The sequence below is a fragment of the Chiloscyllium plagiosum genome, unplaced genomic scaffold (assembly GCF_037043375.1).
Source record: "Chiloscyllium plagiosum isolate Xiang-an unplaced genomic scaffold, Cpla_swu_hap1 HiC_scaffold_17, whole genome shotgun sequence".
In the NCBI taxonomy this organism is placed as follows: domain Eukaryota; kingdom Metazoa; phylum Chordata; class Chondrichthyes; order Orectolobiformes; family Hemiscylliidae; genus Chiloscyllium; species Chiloscyllium plagiosum.
This window is the reverse complement of record NW_028270155.1, coordinates 38735533-38757317: the sequence shown is the minus strand read 5'-3', so window position 1 is coordinate 38757317 and position 21785 is coordinate 38735533. Positions and strand designations below refer to the sequence as shown.

Genomic DNA, 21785 nt, shown 5'->3' with positions numbered 1-21785 from the left:
AAACAAGACTTTCAATTGTACCAAGCAACTATGAGCTTGGCCTCCATTGTGCCAAGTGACGACTAGAAATGTGTTTTTATTGTAAAATTAAATCATCAAAATCAGCCGGTAAGATACTTTACGCTATAAACAATGAATTCAAACAGAGGCACCATATGAGTCTATGTGTTATTGACAAATAGACCACTTTCTCATTGGGGCACGACTCATTTGGAGCTGCACCAATTGAATGTTGTATAGCACACTTGCTCAGTCATTTATTTTGCACTCACCCACTGAGTTCTTCATTGGAGCTCAGGAATGGGATTAGCAGCCTCAACACATAAGGTAACAGCACTTTCATTAAAGTACACTCAGCCCAGTTTTGCAGCAAGAATAAAATTTATTTGCTTTTCATTTTATTATCATGAATGAATGTACTACACCATAGTGGCAGATATAGTTGATTGTACCACAAATCACAGCTCCACTCATTAACAAGAACCAGAATAATTACATATATTTCACAGGTTACATCTTTGCATTGAAAACTGGAGGGTTCTCTTTATGAACTAAGGATCAGCATTACATAAAGAAATGAAGATCTGTGTCACTTTAGCAAAAGGAATTAAAATTACATTATGCACAGTTTTACACTCAGGGATCAAAATGGTACTGTGCATCTGAGGCCTAGTTAAATTTATTTTTATGAAAAAAAAGCTAGATCTTACATTGAAGGCATTTTAGAGGATGACTCTGAGCTATGCTTTCTGTCTGTTAAGAAGGCATCGACATATAAAATGGTAGTGAATTTGCATTACCTCCAATCCATCATACTCTGAGCACACAGAAAAATCCAAGACCTACTGCTACAAACCAGAGCCATGTGTTGACAGATTCTTATTTAAGTGACTGTGAATACAACAATTCCACAAATAATTTGTCAAGTGTGTGGCTGAACTATCTCTGAACCCTGATAAATACCAACTCTCCTCTATCTGCAAAGACATGATGTTCTTTGTGAAGCCTGAGTATAACAAGCTGCAGGATTTAACAATCAATGCTACACTATGTTTTCTCCCTTTGTGAGAGAAACCTTCTAAGAAGATCCTATATATACATCTATATGTCCTGTTGATAGTCATGTACGCACATTACTACTTGGTGGTTTATAGTGGCCAGACAAGTATTAAAGACTGCAGTCAAGTTCTTTTATTAGTGTCAGTCTTTGAATTGCCACTGTAAACCAAGAATGATGACCATACCATAAACATTATCCATCAACATTTTTTTAATATCCTTCCTAAATCCCACAGCATTTCCTTCAAACGGTAAGGACAAATGTATGCTATTTTAATTGCTGCTTTACTCAGTCTAATAGAAACAGGAATCCTCCTAAGTCCTCTACTGTTTTTGTAATGATGCCCTTAATAAGTCTTTTTCTCCATCCCTGTTTGATTTTCCAGCAAACCTGAATTTGAGGATATCCTGATCAATAAAGGAGAGGTCAGCCTCTTTGGCCATTTTAGAAATTCAAGAACTTACCATGATTCACTACTGATCAGAAGTTTTCAATGTTTTTTTTTGACTGTTGCTGGTTTTGATTCAAATTGAAAAATAATATAGGAATGAATGTATGCATGATTTTCCGGTCGTTAATTTCTTTGGAATCTGCATTTTCTGACTATAGCCACAACACAACTAATTTTTCAGGCACTCTGTCCTCTCTTAATCTGTTCACCATTAATCATAGATTTGGTTGCACTACATGCAGCAGGGCCTAATAGTCCCTTACAGATTACGCTTTGGATATTGAGAATTAAAAATAAATTTTAAAAAAAAGAAAGCAAAAGCTGCTGCAGTGGTTTTCCCTTTGTATTAAATACTGTATTTTTCTTTAAAACACACTCGCAAGAATACTCCGTTGTGATTGTTATTTATTTGAAAGGCCTCCTATCTGGTGACAGATGTACCTTATCCTTCCCTATCAATTGAAGCATTACTCACAGAAAGTTTGTTCTTTTTCATATTTGTTTCAAGGATTCTATTGTCATTTAGAATTGCAAATCAATCATAGATCATCTGAGGCCTAGTTCTGGAGGGGAGATTAACGCACAGGCTAAAATTGTTTACAAAGTAAACCCTCTGGTGATGCAGATGATGCTAGTTTACTGGTTTAACATTGTTGATCCCAAAGAAAGCCTTAAGCAATGACTTCAGAGGGCAAAAAAATTGTTCATTTATCATTATTGTCATGGGCTTTTGTAAATGATAACAATTTGTCTTCATCCTATTTTTAGACAACAAGTCACATTAGAGTCCAAAAGCCATTTTGCCAGATGGAAGAAGGTTCTTTCATAGCCTAATGCTGTCTTTGATTTTTCTCCTCCAGAAATAATTCACCTGAGAATCAGGTAGACTGTGTCTTTCTACGCATGCTACAGGTGCTTTCAAGGTATGAAATATAAAACAAAAAACAGATTTAACTATAGCCGTGTGCAAGAAAAGAAAGTAAAAAGCATGTCAGCAGTACGCTGATAGCATTGAATATGACCTTGCTGCTTTTTTATTGTATCTGTAGGAATGCAGCACAAACACACATCTCTGAGATAATATACTGGTGTTTATTGAAGGTGACATCAACAAAATTGCAGATAGCACTGCGCTGGCTCCACGTATAAAATAAAAGGAACTCCCCTTCTCAGCCATCTTTTCATGAACAAATGCATAAATGAGTATGAGTTTCCATTACTGTTAAATTGTGGCACATTATTCATACCTATCTCAGCTAGCTGTTTTGATAAGAATGCTTGCTATTATTATAATCACATGTTGTTGGCACAATTATTTCTGAGCCATGATTTGCAATTTAAGCCAAATACATTGGGTTGAATTTCCCTGCCCCTGAATGGCATGGACAATGGTGAGTCAGTCAGGAAAATATGGTGAGATCAGATTCTCAATGTCAAGAAAAAAATCCAGTGTTACATGAATAGAGACACAAATCTCAATCATGAGTGGAATAAGGCCTATTTACATACTATTTGAAGCTAATCTCACCTAATTTCTACTGAATTTACTGTTCTCCCATTTGACAGAAGAAATGAGATGGTGTTGATTTCAGATATGAAAGTCAGTGTGCCTACCTGGCAGCTCCTGCTTGCCGTATCCTCCTCTGGCCATCCATTTGCTCAGCAGTCCCTAGTATCTTGGTGTACGGTCTATGAGTAGTGGCTGGCATAGCCCGTCATCCATGAAGGTTGGCATCAGACATGCACCAGCCTGTTTGTACTATCATGGCATATCTCTGATTCTCTTTGAATACAGTTATCCATTTCAGTACTGCCCTTTGGAGCGCACTGACGTCTTGCATTGTAATGCTGCTGCCAGGCCACTTTGCAGCAGGGGCATGCAACTGTCTCAGAGTGCTCTCTGAGCTCTTGCTCTCTTGACCTTACATTGGCCTGGAAGCTCATAGCACCTTTATTTTGCCTTGCCCTTTTTATACTTTGCCTCCTCTTTCAGGACTTGCAGACTCACTGTACTTCTGTCTTGCCTTGTCTTGAGCTCAGACATAATGCCAGGCAGCCTGTCATGTTTGCCAGCAATGATTATTCATGAGAGTGGACATGTTGCTGTAAGGCACTGTGTTACATCAACGTCACATCTGCAGCTTGTGCCAGCAGCTTGGGTAACAAGATACTGCATGTGCCTTTGGCAAATGGCCATACCTTAAGGTGTAAGAGGAGTAGTCAGGGGCACCAGTACAGGAAGTCAAGGGTATGGTCTGGTGTCTGTCCAGGGTTTGAACACAGTCAGTCCAACACTTGGGGTTGTCAGGTCAGGAGTTCTGTATCATTAATCTGGGAGTGGGCCACAGTCAGTTCTGAATAATGACAAAATATTATGCTCCCCTGAGTATTAGAGAAAGAGTAACACTCTCAGACAGAGTTCAAACATGGTATAGCACTAAAGACAACTAATCTTTGTAGCTTCATTTTTGTAGCTATAGTTACAATGACAGTTGATCAGACAGGTGATGATGTAATGTAGTAGTACATTTATGAATGTGATTCTGATCCCAATGAAGACTCACTTAAGCCAGTTATGTGCCCTCAGAAGCTTTACTTTGTCATTTCCCTCCCCCAGTGTTGGGTAATTTGTATTTGGAAGTAAAAAGCAGAAGATTTTCTGTTGCATGAACAAACGGCTCGTGTAATCATTGTCTTATGTCTGGTCAAATGTTTGATACATCGGGTTGAATCCAAGGGCAACTAGGGACAGGTTATAAATGGTGGACAGCCAGCAATGCCCACATCCGAAAGAAGACTAAAAGAAAAATTCCCAGTTACTGAATAACTTCCCAGTTAGTTGAAAACATGTGGCACATTCAGTAAAAAATGGCTTCTCGACATTCAATAAAAGTTCCAATCTGCAACCAACTTTTGAGAATCTTGCTAATGGTGAGAGGCCTTTTAACATGCATTTACATTTCATTAGCACCTCATCGATATGCACATTCCTAGCTTCCCACATGTTAGAGATAAACTAGACAACGCTAATTCCCAACAGGAAAGTCAAAGCAGGACCCTAGCTGCTCCAGCTTGCTTCAGGCTCCTCTGGACCACCAGCCTAGACAGAAGTTCCCAACATTACCATACAATCCCTACAGTGTGGAAACAGGCCATTCAGTCCAACAAGTCCACACTGACCCTTTGACCCAAACCTATCTCCCTACCCTATCCCTGTAACCCTGCACTTCCCATGGTTAATCCACCTAACCTGCACATCCCTGAACACAATGCGTAATTTTCCATGGCCAATCCACCTAACTTGCACACCTTTGACTGTGGGAGGAAACCAGGGCTGCTGGTAAGAATGTGCAAACTTCACACAGACTGCCTATGGGCGGAAATGAACCTGTGTCCCTGGCGATATGAGGCAGCAGTGCTAACCACTGAGCCACAGTCCCACCCTGGTTTATGTTTCAGTTTATGGTCCATAGACAGCAACTGCCAGCAGCCCTCTACCCATCCACAAACAGTGACATTGGACAAGTACCAGCCACACCCCATCATCACATCAGCTATCCAACCCACATGGAATACAGCTCTCCACTTCAATACTACACTTTGCAGTGCACCCACACCTTTCGTTGTAATGCTACTGCCAGGCCATATTACACAGAGGGACAAGCACCCATTTCAGGAATTGGAGCAGGGTATGTCTGAGGGCTCCTCACTTGATCTTTTAATGCTTATTTATTTTGTACCTACTCGGATGCTTACCCACCTCTGCATGTCTTACTTTGCCTTGTCTTGCCTTTTCGTGTTCTGTCACCTCATTTATAACTTAAAGGCTCATGGTAAGTCTGTGTTGCTTCAATGTTTTGTGTAGATACAAAGCCAAGCAACATGTTATGGTAGGTCATCAAAGTGTATACATGGTGCTGCACAGCATATTGTTGTGTCAATGTTCCAGCCACTGCATGTGTCAGCAACTTACTTGGCAAACACTCTGAATTTAGAGTCATAGGGACATAGAGATGTACAGCATGGAAACAGACCCTTCGGTCCAACCTGTCCATGCCGATCAGATATCCCAACCCAATCTAGTCCCACCTGCCAGCACCCGGCCCATATCCCTCCAAACCCTTCCTATTCATATACCCATCCAAATGCCCCTTAAATGTTACAATTGTACCAGCCTCCACCACTTCCTCTGGCAGCTCATTCCATACCTCTGTGTGAAAAGGTTGCTCTTAAGATCCCTTTTATATCTTTCCCCTCTCAACCTAAACCTATGCCCTCTAGTTCAGTACTCCCCGACCCCAGGGAAAAGACTTTGTCCATTTATTCTATCCATGCCGCTCATGATTCCAGAAACCTCTATAAGGTCACCCCTCAGCCTCCGACGCTCCAGGGAAAACAGCCCCAGCCCCAGACCTCTCCCGATACCTCAAATCCTCTGACCCTGGCAACATCCTTGTAAATCTTTTCTGAACCATTTCAAGTTTCACAATATCTTTCCGATATGAAGGAGAGCAGAATTGCAAGCAATATTCCAATAGTGGCCTAACCAATGTCCCGTACAACCGCAACATGACCTCCCAACTCCTGTACTCAATACTCTGACCAATAAAAGAAAGCATACCAAATGCCTTCTTCACTATCCTATCTACCTGTGACTCCACTTTCAAGGAGCTATGAACCTGCACTCCAAGGTCTCTTTGTTCAGCAACACTCCCTGTGAACTTACCATTAACCGTATAAGTCCTGCTAAGATTTGCTTTCCCAAAATGCAGCACCTCGCATTTATCTGATTTAAACTTCATCCACCACTTCTCTGCCCATTGGCCCATCTGATCAAGATCCTGTTGTAATCTGAGATAACCTTCTTCGCTGTCCACTACACCTCCAATCTTGGTGTCAGCTGCAAATTACTAACTGTACCTCTTATGATGGCATCCAAATCATTTATGTAAATGACAAAAAGTAGAGGACCCAGCACCGATCCTTGTGGCACTCCACTGGTCACAGACCTCCAGTCTGAAAAACAACCCTCCATCACCTCCCTCTGTCTTCTACCCTTGAGCCAGTTCTGTATCCAAATGGCTAGTTCTCCCTGTATTCCGTGAGATCTAACCTTGCGAACCAATCTCCCATGGGGAACGTTGTTGAACGCCTTACTGAAGTCCATATAGATCACATCTTCCCTCATCAATCTTCTTCATTACTTCTTCAAAAAACTCAATCAAGTTTGTAAGACATGATTTCCCATGCACAAAGCCATGTTGACTATCCCTAATCAGTCCTTGCCTTTCCAAATACATGTATATCCTGTCCCTCAGGATTCCCTCCAACAACTTGCCCACCACCACCTTCAGGCTCACTGGTCTATAGTTCCCGAGCTTGTCCTTACCACCCTTCTTAAAGAGTGTACCACATTAGCCAATCTCAAGTCTTCCAGCACCTCACCTGTGACAATCGATGATACACATATCTCAGCAAGAGGCCCAGCAATCACTTCTCTAGCTTCTGATCAGGTCCTGGGGATTTATCCACCTTTATACATTTCAAGAGATCTAGCAGCTCCTCCTCTGTAATATGGACATTTTGCAAAGTGTTACCATCTATTTCCCTACATTCTATATCTTCCATATCCTTTTCCACAGTAAATACTGATGCAAAATACTTGTTTAGTATCTCCCCCACTTTCCACACAAAGTTTCAAGCAAATGGCCATATCTGCAATTTTAAGGAGAGTAGTCCTCAATCCCCTAGTCAAGTGGGACTGTTGTCGATTAGGAGTTCCCACTACAGTCACTCAGGCAGCGTTTGATCTCAGTCTCAGACTTATAGATGGTCAGTTGACCATTTGGAATGGTAGGTCTCGGGATTCCATGCCACTACAGTCCAGGAAGTGAGTACAGTACTGCAGGTGCACTTCAACCTGTCCAGGAAATCACAGTCAGTCAGCTGGGGAGTTGCTCAGAGATCAGTCAGAGGCCACATCACTCATCAACTGGGACCATTCATCCATATTGGTCAGTGAAGTGGGCAATTTTGGGGTTTTGCTAAATTAAAGTCAAGAGTGATCATCAGGGGCTACTGCTGAGGTAGGGAAGCTGCGGAGTCAGTTGTTGGGATTGAGACAGCATATTCAGTGGTAGAGGAGACAATAATTGTGAAGCGGGGTGCAAAACAACATGTAAGGTTGAGAGAAGATATCGTATTGGTGGACTCACTGTGGGAGGGTGATCATCAATGGCTACAACCTAGCTTAGACGAACTTAAAATACAGGCTTAACTGTAGCTGTGCAAACGAAAAAGTAAAAAGCATGTCGGCAGATAGCCTTAAAAATGACCCTGATGCATTATTGCTAACTGTAAGAATGCAGCACCAGCACACATTTTAGTGGGCATACCCACCGATTCTTTAAGGCAGCACAGGAGGTAGACAGGATAGTTAAGGTGGTATATTGGACACAGGGAGTCCACAATCTCCGAACTTCTGATTTATGAATGCAATTCCGTGCATGGTTATAATTTTTAAAATCCAACATTGGATCAGTTCCTGTACTTACAAACATCTGCTTTCCATTGTCCTGCAATATTTACTGGAGTTACTTAGAATTAGACTTACAAATGGACTCCAGAACAGAACCCATTTTCAACCTGCGAATTGCCTTTACTTGTCTTTATTAGCTGAGTCTTTGAGTACAAGAGCAAGGAAGTTATGCTGAAACTGTATAAAACACTGGCCATAACTGGAGTGATGCATGCAGTTCTTGTCACCATATTATGGAACAGATGTGATTGTTCCAGAGATGGGAACAAAGGAAATTTTACAGGATGCAGCTTAGGCTGGAGGTTCGGAGAACTGAGACAAGATTGGATATGCTGGGGTTGTTTTCCTTTGAGCAGTGAAGGTCGAGAGGGGACCCAACAGAGATATATGAGATTATGAGGACATAGATAGAATGGATAGGAAAGCAGTTTTTCTATTTTCAGAGAGCCACTAACCAGGTGCATAGATTTAAGGTAAGAAGTAGAAGGCTAACTCCTAGGAGAGCTCAGAACAATTTTTTTCACTCAGACATAGTGAGAGTCTGGAACCCACTACACAAATGGGTTGTATCGTCAGACACTCTTCTAACATTAAAGCATTCTTTCAATATTCAGTCATGTTATCCAGAGTTATGGGCCAAGAGTCCAAGATTGGGATTAGTATAAACGGGGGGGAGATATAATGTACAGAAATGTTTCTGAAAGAGTTAATCATGAAGTTGGTGTTAACCTCAACCCAACCTGATGATGTCACACAGTTTTTGAGTGGAAAATCAGGCAGTTTTGTATGAGAATCAGATGGGGTCAGATGTGTCATTTCTGGCAGTCTGAAGTAACTATATCTAAGAAGTCAATGTAACTTGCAAATCTTTCTAGTATGCAATAAGCTACTACTTGTTGTTGTGTAATACGTGCCACTTTGTGCTAAGACTCACCAATGGTCTATCCTTTACCATTGATAGTCACATATACCCTTAGACTCAACATTGTAAGAAGGATTGGTGGCTCTACAATACCTCAACCACCTTAATGCTAATAATGACACAAGCCAGAGGGAAGCAAAGTGCTATAGGAGACCTAAAGATTTTACAACCAAGGCAGGGTCTTCGCATGTTGAGTTACTTCCTTCCAGAGCCTCATTGTCCTCAGGCTTCACTCCTCTAGGGGATATGATAGGGGAAAGTGAGGACTGCAGATGCTGGATTACCAGAGTTGAAAAAATGTGGTGCTGGAAAAACACAACAGGCCAGGCAGCATCCGAGAAGCAGGAGAATCGACATTTCGGGCATAAGCCTATCTTCAGGAATTCCTGAAGAAGGGCTTATGCCCGAAACGTCGATTCTCCTGCTCCTCGGATGCTGCCTGGCCTGCTGTGTTTTTCCAGCACCACATTTTTCAACTAGGGGGATATGATGCTCTGTACAGTGCAATAGATCATCACAGTAAACAACACCATTGCAGGGAGATTTTGGAAAACATCTCTGGACCTGTAAAAGTCCTTGTTGTAGTTGCAGACCAGTGAATGTTGCCAATGTGAAAGTCCTTCTTGTTGATGAATCTCACTGCCCTTGGTAGCCACATGAATTCAATGGATAATGGCACACACTGGTAGAGGGCAGTGCTAGTGGCAAAACCTCAACAATATCTGTACCTGTGAGGACATGATTATCATTAAATGAATGAATCTGACAAAAAGAGTATTAGTAATGTCCAACATGTAGTAGCTTGCTACAGTTTATGAGGTGTCACTCAGATTCCTAGCTGATCCTTGGAAAGAATCAAAATGTTCGAGGCCAGTAACCTTTTGACAGCTCCTGGCATGTCATGCAGTGCTGTGTGGTGTGTGGACTTCAGGGACTACAGCATGGAGGTTAGTGACCATCTGCCCAGAGAGTTGCATGCCTCTGTGGTACTGAGACTCTGTCATCTACAAGTAACTCTGACTTGAATGGTAGCTCCAATGTTGAGGGTTTGGCCTCTGTGTCTTTCCTGCACCTCTTTTCACTTTTTGGCTTTCTTGCAGCTCAAGGCTCTGTCCTTTTTATGGTGTGCATTACCCCTCTTTGCCAGAGGATCCAAAATCTGACTGATATGCCCCCATTTCCAGTTGCAGCTTTCATTATGCTCAAGTGCCCCCAACCCCTACCAGTTGTCACTGGCAGTCTTGCTCCCTGCCCTTTTGCTTCTCCAATGCCAGGAAGATGATACCCATTTCAATGCTGAAACACTCAGTGTTTACTTCCCCTTTCCCCTGCACAGCATCAAGGACACAACCTTTCCAAAGACTGAGTCACCTTCTGCCCAGTTGACCTTCTTTTATGTAATTGCCTATAATGGCCATGACTGGTTGTTCAGTCTGTATTCATTTCTTTTGAGTTGGTCAGAGATGGGCAGCCAATGTAATCCATGTAAAAATTCCAAGCATCTTCTCAAACAATCTCTCCATTTAGGACATGTTAAACAATTTTATTGATTTTGATGGAGAGGTGCATAGGATCAATTCCCCTCAACTGCTCTGGAGAACATTGCTATCCCAGGATCAACATCTTGAACTTGTCACAGTTGTTATTGCCAGCAATTTATAATGTCCTGCCTATCCTCAGTCTCTGTTCTTTATGTCATCGCAAGAGATTTCAGCTAAATGCAGGGAGGTTTGAATTTGACGTTAGAAGTCGGTACCCAGATCTCCTAAAGCATGCTGTAACAGACCTCATTGATAGACTTCATTGTTGAGACTCATTCCCTCAGAACTTATTTCTGTTTTTATTACAATTATTTTTATCGTCGCCTTTAATCTCACTAGCCATCCCAATCTTCATTTCTTCTGCTGTACATGATTAAAATCTAATTTATTCTTGCTGTGTCATAATTTCTGGTATAGACTTGTTGCCCCAAAATGTGGAAGTGGTCCAAGGTTGTTTGTAGCATGGAGCCAGGGCTCATTACACAGTTGAGTGGTTACATGTGTGTGCAAGGAGTACAAGTCATGCAACTCTAAGCTAAGCTGAAGCAAGTGAGGACTATTTTAAACTAGTCATCTACACTTAAAAGGGAGGTGGATTATGGCAGGAACATGTTCTCCACATTATTCTAAAATGTATTAATGGTACAATACTAGAGCAACTCCAACATTTTCAGACGCATGCGTGCAGAAGCTGAAGAGAAGCAGATATAATCTGCCCACATGGGATGAAGAGGGCCTCCAGAGAAACTTTGCTAAGGCAATGGCATCAAGTAGTTGTGAGGATCGATGCCAGAACCATAGATAGAGTCAGAGAGTCACAGATGTACAGCATGAAAACAGACCCTTCAATCCAACTCGTCCATGCCGACCAGATATCCTAAATTAATCTAGTCCCATTTGCCAGCACATGGCCAATATCCCTCCAAGGCAAACGTGAGGACTGCAGATGCTGGAAACCAGAGTTCAGATCAGAGTTGTGCTGGAAAAGCACAGCAGGTCAGGCAGCATCCAAGGAGCAGGAAAATCGACATTTCGAGCAAAAGCCCTTCATCAGGAATAGAGGCATGGAGCCTCCAGGGGGGAGAGATAAATGGGAGGCCCTGGTCATGGTGGATGGAGGTGTAGAGGGATTGGATGTCCATGGTGAAGATGAGGCATTGGGGAGCGCAGAGCACTTCAGGGAGCATCTCCAGGACACCCGCACCAATCAACCCCACCGCCCCATGGCCGAACATTTCCAGCACCACTCTGATCCAATATCCCTCCAAACCCTTCCTATTCATATATCCCTCCAGATGTCTTTTAAATGCTGTAATTTTCCCAGCCTCCACCACTTCAGCTAGCAGCTCATTCCATGCACACCGCCCTCTGCATGGACAAGTTGCCCCTTAGGTCCCTTTAAATCTTTCCCCTCTCACCTAACCTATGCCCTTTAGTTCCGGACTGTCTCACCCCAGGGAAAAGACCTTGTCTATTTACCCTATTCATGGCCCTCATGATTTTATAAACCTCTATAAGGTCACCCCTCAGTCTCCGATGCTCCAGGGAAAACAGCCCCAGTCTATTCAGTTTCTCCATACAGCTCAAACTGTCCAACCTTGGCAACATCCTTGTAAATCTTTTCTGAATCCTTTCAAGTTTCATAACATCCTTCCGATAGAATTGCACACAATGTTCCAAAAGTGGCCTAAGCAATGTCCTGTACAGCTGACAACATGACCTCCCAACTCCTGTATTCAATACTCTAATCAATAAAGGAAAACATACTAAATGCCTTCTTCACTATCCTATTAACCTGCGACTCCACTTTTAAGGAACTATGAACCTGCACTCCAAGGTCTCTTTGTTCAGCAACACTCCCCAAGACCCTACCATTAAGTGTATAAGTCCTGCTTTGACTTGCTTTTCCAAAATGCAACACCTCACATTTATTTAAATTAAACTTCATCTGCCACTCCTCAGCCCAACGGCCCATCTGATCAAGATCCCATTGTAATCTGAGGAAACCTTCACTGTCCACTACACCTCCAATTTTGGTGTCATCTGCAAACTTACAACTATGCCTCCTATGTTTATACAAATTACAAAATGCAGTGGACCCAGCACCAATCCTTGTGGTACTCCACTGGCCACAGGCCCCCAGTCTGAAAGGCAGCCTTTGTCTTCTACCTTTGAGCCAGTTCTGTATCCAAATGGTTAGTTCTCCCTGAATTCCATGTTATCTAATCTTGCTAACCAGTCTACTATGTAGAACCTTGTCAAATGCCTTACTGAAGTCTGCATAGATCAAGTTCATATAGATCACCACCACTCTGCCCTCATCAATTCTCTTTGTTACTTCTTCACAAAACTCAATCAAGTTTGTGAGACATGATTTCCCATGCAGAAAGCCATGTTGATAATCCCTAATCAGTCCTTGCCTTTCCAGATACATGTAAATCCTGACCCTCAGGATTCCCTCCAACAACATGCCCACCACTGACATCAGGCTTGCCAGACTACAGATCCCTGGATTTTCCTTACCACCTTTCTAAATAGTGGCACCATATTAGCCAACCTCCAGTCTTCCAGCACCTCGCCTGTGACTATTGATGATACAAATATCTCAGCAAGGGGCCCAGCAATCATTTCCCAAGATTCCCACAGAGTTCTAGGGTACACCTGATCAGGTCCTGGGGATTTATCCACCTTTATGCTTTTTAAGACATCCAGCACTTCCTTCTCTGTAATTTGGGCATTTTTCAAGATGTCACCATCTGTTTCCCTACATTGTATATCTTCCATGTCCTTCTCCACAGTAAATACTGATGCAAAATATGCATTTAGTATCTCCCCCATCTCCTCTGAGGACCTAGGTGCTATGTTTGACAACAGTCAAGGTCAGTAAAGGTACCTTTAAATGCTATATTCTGGTACCATATTGGTACCATACACCAATGACTATCTATCAGGACCTATCCTTCAAATGTATAGATATTCCTTACATTCACACACTTAACATGACAGCAAGCCTCAAATGCTTACCTCACAGCATACAGACATTGCCACCTCTGTAATCATAGAATTACCTAAACAAATTGCACCACACTTGCTAACACATACACTCCATCTTCAAGGGGATGCACTGACTGAGGCAACAGGAACTACCTACCTGAGGTAAAGCACAGGTACAGGAAGAGACAGTGATCACCATCATTGGAGAATTACTGAAGCTAGAACCCACTGCATGGCTGAAACTATTGAAGAAGATTGTATCCTCATATCCATCATGTTATATCACATCAGCCTGTGGTGGAAAAGCAAAAGGTGAAAGAGTAGCAAGACAGTGAGTTTGAACCTCCCATGTTGTGACAAAGAGCTTGAGTGAGCTTTGGTCAAGGACAGCATGGGTATCAGATGCACTGAGGGCAAGGTAGCACAGGAATTCTGCTTCAGAGAACTGAGCTGAAGACTCTTTTGGTACATCTAACAGAATTTGGCTGATGGAAATGCAGACTGTCATGTTTTGCACAGAGATTGGAGTATAGCATGGAGATGTTGACCAACTCCAAGAGAAACCGTACAGCCTGAGTATGAGGCAGCATCTAGGCCTCCTGATGTCTGAACTGTTGCAGTGGAAGCTAGGACTGACGACATGCAGTGTTACTTGTTGGCATGGAAACACAGCCTGCTGCCATTGTGGTTGCAGACTTCCATGTGCAAATGGCTTGCTGGATCTCACTGCAGTTCAGTAATGTTTCCTCCACTGGATGATTACGTTTTCTGACACTTCATCTCATGGAATGGCATTGGCTTCCTTACCACTCTAATGGTGCCCTTGCTGTTGCCGTCAGCCGGCCAGTACAGACCGCTTTCAAGATGATTCAATCAGAAGCTGCGCCTTTCCATGCCAATACTGTTAGAAGGCCTTCTCCAAAACCAATTGCAGTCTCTCCGCAGCCTTTTACCAGCTCTGCTGCCATCATTGGTATAGCATTGCATAGGAACACTCAGACAAGCTAAGGCAGTCACAAGACAGATATTAAAGGATTCAATAAGACCGATCATTGACTTTTTAAGTGGAATATTTAATGGATTGTAGGAGAAATTTAGTTTCAAGTAATTGGCTTCTGGTGGATTCTCTTTCAACATTGTGGCTCTGTGGATGATGAGATGAGCAGTGAAGCAGACGTGTGATTGTGGGTGAATGGGGAATTGGAGTTGGTTCCAGTGGTGCCACAATTGGATGAGGCAATCATGAAGAACATGGCTGGAAAGGCTGGTAATTCCCTCCTCCCTTATTGCTTCACCACTTAATCTTCCACTCCCTCCTCCTCTGCCTCTTCCTCCACCTGGTCCTGCAATGTGGGTTACATCTCTTAGTGGTAAGGCCCGTGCTGTCAGGATTTCACGGCTGTGCAGAATCCAGGATAATATGATGTATTACATTCTGATGAATATTGTGCAGCTTCTCCAGAGTGGTCCAGGCAGCAAACATTTCTTTCAGAAAACTTGGTTGGCAGCCGTCAAAAAAAGGTGGACAGTGCCTTTGCTGCTGATTGTAGAAGAAAGTGAGGACTGCAGATGCTGGAGATCAGAGCTGAAAATGTGTTGCTAGAAAAGCGCAGCAGGTCAGGCAGCATCCAAGGAGCAGGAGAATTGACGTTTCGGGCATGAGCCCTTCTTCAGCTCATGCCCGAAACGTCGATTCTCCTGGCCCTTGGATGCTGCCTGACCTGCTGCGCTTTTCCAGCAACACATTTTCAGCTGCTGATTGTAGAACCTGAGTCAGATATCGATGACTCCCTGTTAAAGTCGATGTTCACACCCCAGTATATAATGAAATAGCAAGAGCTGAAACAGCTGTTCCAAAATCTGATCTTTCAACTCAAAAGAGACTCATGCTGTCATTCATCACCCCAACCTTTGAAGTTAGTGCCATGACCAGCTGTTAAAACTAGCACATAGTCTGGCAATGCTATAGCATTGGTCCCAATGGAGGTTAAGATTGGGATCAATAGAAGTCAGTGTATGCTGGGATGGTGGTTAGGGAACATATTTTGTCTAGGCTCCTCATTGGTTAGAGTTGTGGTTGGTTACATGGAAAAGTGGGTAGATCAGCTGCTAGTCGATACTGTTTCAAAACCAGCAGATCCTCCTCCCAGCAAAAACTGACTGCAGGAAGCAAATGTTGGCAGGCTTTACTTCTTTAGATCTCTTGTTATCTACAACAGTTTAATGAAAAGGTGAAAATGTTGAGAATGGTAAGGCAGCTAACTGACACTTTCCTAAAATATATTTTATTATGTGTTGCAGATACAATTGGTAATTTCAATATTTAAATATAGTATTGTTTAAACTTGACTAAAAATCTGACTTCAATCTATGTAATAGACACATTTTTTAAACAGTCACTGCTGAGTTCTGTCGTCTGATCAGATTAAGTAACTCATTTGATTCCTTTTGTGCACTTAGCAATATGTTGTATGTTGCAATTGAAAAAAATGCTTTTACTAAAAGGCACAAGAGAATAAAAGCAGGTAAAAATGTTCTTTTTGGAGACAGAAGTTTCCCACCATATATCAAAGATTTTTAATATTCAGAAGCACTTTTTTTTAAAGATGTTATGGTTTTTGGGTTTTTATACTAAATAATCCCTTGGGTTTGACAACAATCTCACAAATGAGCCATGCGCTACCAATGATCTGGAGTGTGTCATTTTTTATTTGTCTAATAATTCTAAGATTAATATCCTGACAAGAATACAGACAGTCCCCGATTTGCAAACAGATTCCATTCTTGAGTTGGTTCACAAGTCAATTTGTACACAAGTTAGAATGCAATGCAGGACAATAAAAAAAAGCTGTTTGTTAAGTATGGAGAAAAGTTCACATGTTGGATATATAAAATTAGGTCTTTGTTTGGGATTGTTTTCAAAAGTACAACCATTCGTAAGTTGGGCATTTATAATTCAGGAAGCCCTGTAATGGTTAAGATTTGGAGATGCTGGTGTTGGACTGGGGTATACAAAGTTAAAAATCACACAACACCAGGTTATAGTCCAACAGGTTTAATTGGAAGCACTAGCTTTTGGAGCACCGCTCCTTCATCAGGTGGTTGTCTAGTGGAAGCTAGTGCTTCCAATTAAACCTGTTGGACGATAACCTGGTGTTATGTGATTTTTAACTCTGTAACGGTTAAGGACACCAGAAAAGTCTCAATCTCCATTTTCAGCTCCTCAGATGGCCCAAATGCAAACACTCCTCATCCCCAGCCTCACCCCAACATCCCTGTGACTCCATAAGCCCACAGCTCGTTTCGCTGGTTCCCATCATTCAAGGTCCAGTAACCTTTCATTGTTCTTCTGTTTGTGTCCCCACACCTCACCCAATGCATGGCTTTGCTTATGGACTGATTGGAAAGGACTAGAATCAGTTTATAAAAGGCAGTTCATGTCTAACTAATCTACTTGATTTATATTTTTGTGGTTGTCACTAACATAAGGATTGTCTTTGAGTTTTAGTTATCCGGAATTCCAGAAGGTTCTACCCAAGAGATTGCTAAAAATGAAAGCATATGGAATTGGAGGCATCCTTTTGATATAGGTAAAGAACCGATTAAGGTAGAGGCCACTGAAACTATGTCCTTGTGCTCAGCCCAGTTTAGCCTTTTGCTTCTGGTCAAGAACGTGACAGGAGGAGGGAGATCTTGTTTACCTCCAGGAAGCAGAAGGCTCCTCAGAGTAATGCCTCTGTTGTCAATGGAAAGAACTTTCAGAAGTGAATGCCAGCAATATAACTCAAAGAGTATGGCTGCAAAATGAAAAGAAAGTCAATGTGGAAAGCACTTGCAGTACATCCAGCCTCACTAAAATAAGATAAAGAACTGTGGATGCTGGAGACCTGCAACAAACACAGAAATTATTGATGAAACTCATTGGGTCTGGCAGTGAAGAAAGCAGAGTCAATGTTTTGAGTCTGGTGACTTTCCATCAGTACTCTGCATTCGTCTCACTAATGCTGTCAGACCTGCTGAGTTTCTTCAGTAATTTCTAATCTTTTTTAACATCCAGCCTCACTGTTTGTGGTAGTCCTTGCTATGTTTCCTTCAAACCTTCACCACAAACTCTCCAATCGCTCAAATAAAACTGGTCAACTATTTCATGAGTTCTCTTACTTCAAGATTACAGTAGTATTTGCATGTTTATGGAGACCTGTTACTAATAGATCTTTATTAATAAAGTCTAAGCCAGTATCACCTGACAGGTAACATCATGTTTGATAATGTATGTAGATTATGAGCATACCCACTCAAAGACACACTATAAACATCTTTCTTTGACCTGAAGTTAAGGTTACACATTAATAATAGACAGATAATAACAAGAATGTTTTAACATTGTTTACATTGCTAAAGAAGTTATATGCATTGTGAATTAACAACTTCATGAGTTTATGATTGTCCAAAATGTAAAGGTGCTTTTTTATTTGTTTTTCTGCTTTTTTAAAGTTGGATCTTACTTTCTGAGGCGAGCACTTTGCAGCTGCAATGCTGCCATTGGCCCAGTGGTCTCACAGTGTTGATGTTGTCAGTAGAAGCAAGAAAGCACCAGAGGAAAGGCGATATCATTCTGTACCGTGGCCAGGTGACATGTGCTAGTGATGGCCTCAGCATCAGGGTGGAAGAATCAGATCAAGACCCATGGCTAAACATTTAAGAAGGACAAGAATGCTAAACTCTTAACCTATTTTTTATGTTCTACTTTATACCAAAGAGTTTGCCTACATTGATACCCTTGTACCTCAGATAGCACTGGGGTATGGCGGCTTTGTACACTTTTCACTGTAATCCTGTACCCCTGTACTTGAGTATATGTGACAATGAAACCTAATTGTAAATTTGATATAATTAGATCTTGTCACAGTTAAACTGGTTTGATATCTCCGACTGTTTAATCATATTTTCTTGCATAACTGCATCATGCTGGTTAGCTTCACCATGAGCAGTATTAAGTCCTGATTTCACCTTTGGACATGTTCAATATGCCATAGGATTGCTGGGTCTTGCATTATTAGACTGTTCCCTGAATAGACATTGATTTTCATGTAATGTCACTCCATTTGGTGTCACAACTTTATACAACCTGGGTTCATGATGAACCTCAGTGATGTCTGCTGGAAAATAGATTACTTTGTCAGATGCTTAACCTGAACTTTATGTCTTATGGTAAAACTGCACAATTCCTTACCTGCATGTCAGACATATTCTTTATCCTTTCCTGTATTTCCATTAGCTTGTCTCATACAAGTGGAAACTTAGATGAGTGATGTCTTGAAAGAGTTCTTCAAGCTTGTCACTTGAATAATAATTGACGTGAGGGTACACTTGCACTCAGTGTTGTTGCTCTTAAATGTAGCACAGTGATCTGTAGATCCTGTTACATTTGCTGGTAGAAGCAGATAAAATAGTAACATTTAAGAGGCATTTAATAGGGAATAGAAGGATATAGACAACGTGCAGGGAGATGGGATTAGTTTAGAATGGCATTATGGTCAGTGCTGACATGGTCAGTCGAAAGCCCTGTTCCTGTGTTGTACAGTCCGTTGTTCCTGGTACTTAGTAATTAAAGATTTAACAGTAGGAACTGTGCTGATCGATTGTAGCTGCTTTTCAGTGTTATTGTACCAACACAATGACCTGCTGATCCATTATATGCAGTTAATGTATGCAGCTGGTTTTACCATTGTCTTCAAGAGTTTGAAGTAACTATTCTTATGCCAACAGAAAGAATATTGGCCTTCACCTTAGTATCAATATTGGCCCTCAGTATGTGTGCTTTCCTATTTTCCAAGGACACACAACATGAATGGCTGCAGTTGCTTACAGTATTTATGGATCTGCTATTGGCTACATTGTGGAATACTTGTTTGCTTTTGATCCATCATCACTTTTCATTGTATCTGCTTGGCCAGTAACTTTCTTTGTGCACTCATTTTTATGCATAGCACAGCCTCTGTTGCTGCCAGTGTGTGGCATATGGTTTCTGTTCAGCAACATCTTGTCTCACCTTCTAAACGGGATTTTTTGCATTGATATACCGACTACCCTTTAATGACACAGGCCTTACAGTGAGCTGGGTAAGCTGGACCCTTTTTGCTTGAAGAGGAAGTCATAAAGATGTTAGAAGCAATTATTCAAAATGTTATAACTTGGCACTTACAAAAATCCCCTTGTGAAGAAGGAGTACCTGCAGTGTACACCAGGTTCCCTGCCCATTTATGGTCATGACTTGGGTCCTGAGAATGACTGCCTGGAGTGATGGAGTGTAGGCATGTGTGCATGTTGCCAGCAGACCCTAAGAGTGCTAGGGCTGGCTCTCCATGCTAGTTTACAAACTATCCAGGGACACAGCTAATTGATCATATGTTTCAGGAAGCTGGGTCCTCACAATGTAGCAGCCTCTGGGTTTTAAGGGTCATTGTATCCTACATGCCTGTCTGCTGCTCCTGTGGGGGGAGTGAGTTTAGACCAGACTGCCAGAGATGTGGCATCCTCTGACAGTCTCCTGGGAAGAGTGTAAATGACTTTCACCATCATTGGCACCAGCCCCTCCACCAGGAACTCCAGATTCACAGCACCATCTTCCCCTTCTCCGACATCTTCTGACTGCATATTCATCACTGAGCAGGACAGCTTTGAAATGCCAGTCTTTTCTGGGTGCAGAGTGGCATTGCTCCTTCATCAGGTAGCTAGTGGGACAGGATTATAAGACACAGAATTTAGAGCAAAATATCACAGTGTCATACAAATGATCGATAACATATGACACTGTGATTTGTTGCTATAAATTCTGTGTCCTATGATTCTGCCCCACTAGCTACCTGACAAAGGAGCAGCGCTCTAAAAGCTAGTACTTCCAAATAAACCTGTTGGACTATAACCTGGTGTTGTGTTATTTTTAACTTTGTCCACCCCCGTCCAACACTAGCACCTCCATTTCATGGCTATAGTAGCTGTATTATAATGTAAGGATTCCAAGTGTCCACTTCTAAAATTATATGACCCTTATCTGTTATTGATTGGTTTCCATGACAAACCATTACTGTCATAACTTTCTTTAAAGCAGCCTGAGTAGTTCAAATGGTGGGAGTCTGCTCTCTTGATGTAACCTAAGCAAGTTCAACATAAATGACTTTCACGATGGATAGGCTTTTTGATACCAGAGTCATGAAGTTGGTACTCAAACTGTGAAAGTTGCCAAATTGTAACTGCCAATTGAAACGCCTAAGGTGAACTGATTACATGTGGACAAATATCTCCAGTTGGGCTCAAAGATCTACTTCCTGATTAAGAGTGGGTCAACTCAGATTGTTCTGATGTGTTGTAGCTATTGTATGCGTTTCTGTCAATCTGTTCCTTGTCCCCACACAATCTCTTCAGGAAAACTTTGATTTGTTTCAATTGTCTGTCAAGCTTCTTGATGGTGAATAAAGAAGTTAAAATAATACCAAAATGAAGAAAGGTATGCAGAAAATAAGAAAACACAAGACATTCAAATAAACACTACAAATGTAATCCAAAATGTTATGAGACAAAATCATATTCGCCCATTAAACATGGCATTGTGAAACACAGTCACGAGATTAGATATAATGTTAGAAATGTATTTGTTTAAAAAGAGCCTTGAGTGATGTTACTTTCTGGAACAGAAGGTGCAAAATGAAGTGCAAAGATCTCTTGAATAATGTTATCTTTACACCCTTAAATGAGATTTGTCCATGCCAGTGCTGAGAAATCTGTAGACTCTAAAGGTTCTTGAAGAGAAAAAAAACATGCAGAATAATTGGCTCATGTTAGACACAAGGCACTCTCCCAACCTTTCTGAGCCTGTGTCAGGCATATATGCTACTGCACAGCCTGTCAGAAATCCACCATTTTTCTACATAATATGTTAAAAATATTATGTCTGCACATAGTTCCTGCCAACTTTTACATTATAAATTTCTATGTCTACATTTATAATAGATAATGCCTAAAATAAACTTGTCAAGCCACAAATGCAAGATTTTTCCTCTTCTGTTCTTCCTTTTCTGATTCATATGTGCTTTCTTTATGTGTTGTTAGTTATGGTGCCCTTTCCTCTATAACATTACGTTGGTACCAAAGGTAAATTTATTATCCTTTTTTGAAGATTTATTGTTTCCCATTACCATTAATTAACAATTTGACTGAGCAAGATATTAAAGGAATGATTTTAATCCCACTTACCCAGTGGAAAGTGAACGGGTAGTCAG

At 41.5% G+C, this 21785-nt stretch overlaps 1 long non-coding RNA gene across 1 annotated transcript; it reads left to right on the top strand.

The window, feature by feature from the left end:
- Window positions 1-2244: 2244 nt before the first annotated feature.
- On the top strand, window positions 2245-20236 carry LOC148147318 (uncharacterized). The gene is made up of 3 exons (XR_015759870.1): window positions 2245-2434; window positions 17015-17096; window positions 18001-20236. It is a non-coding gene; the product is annotated as an uncharacterized LOC148147318 (long non-coding RNA).
- Window positions 20237-21785: the final 1549 nt, after the last annotated feature.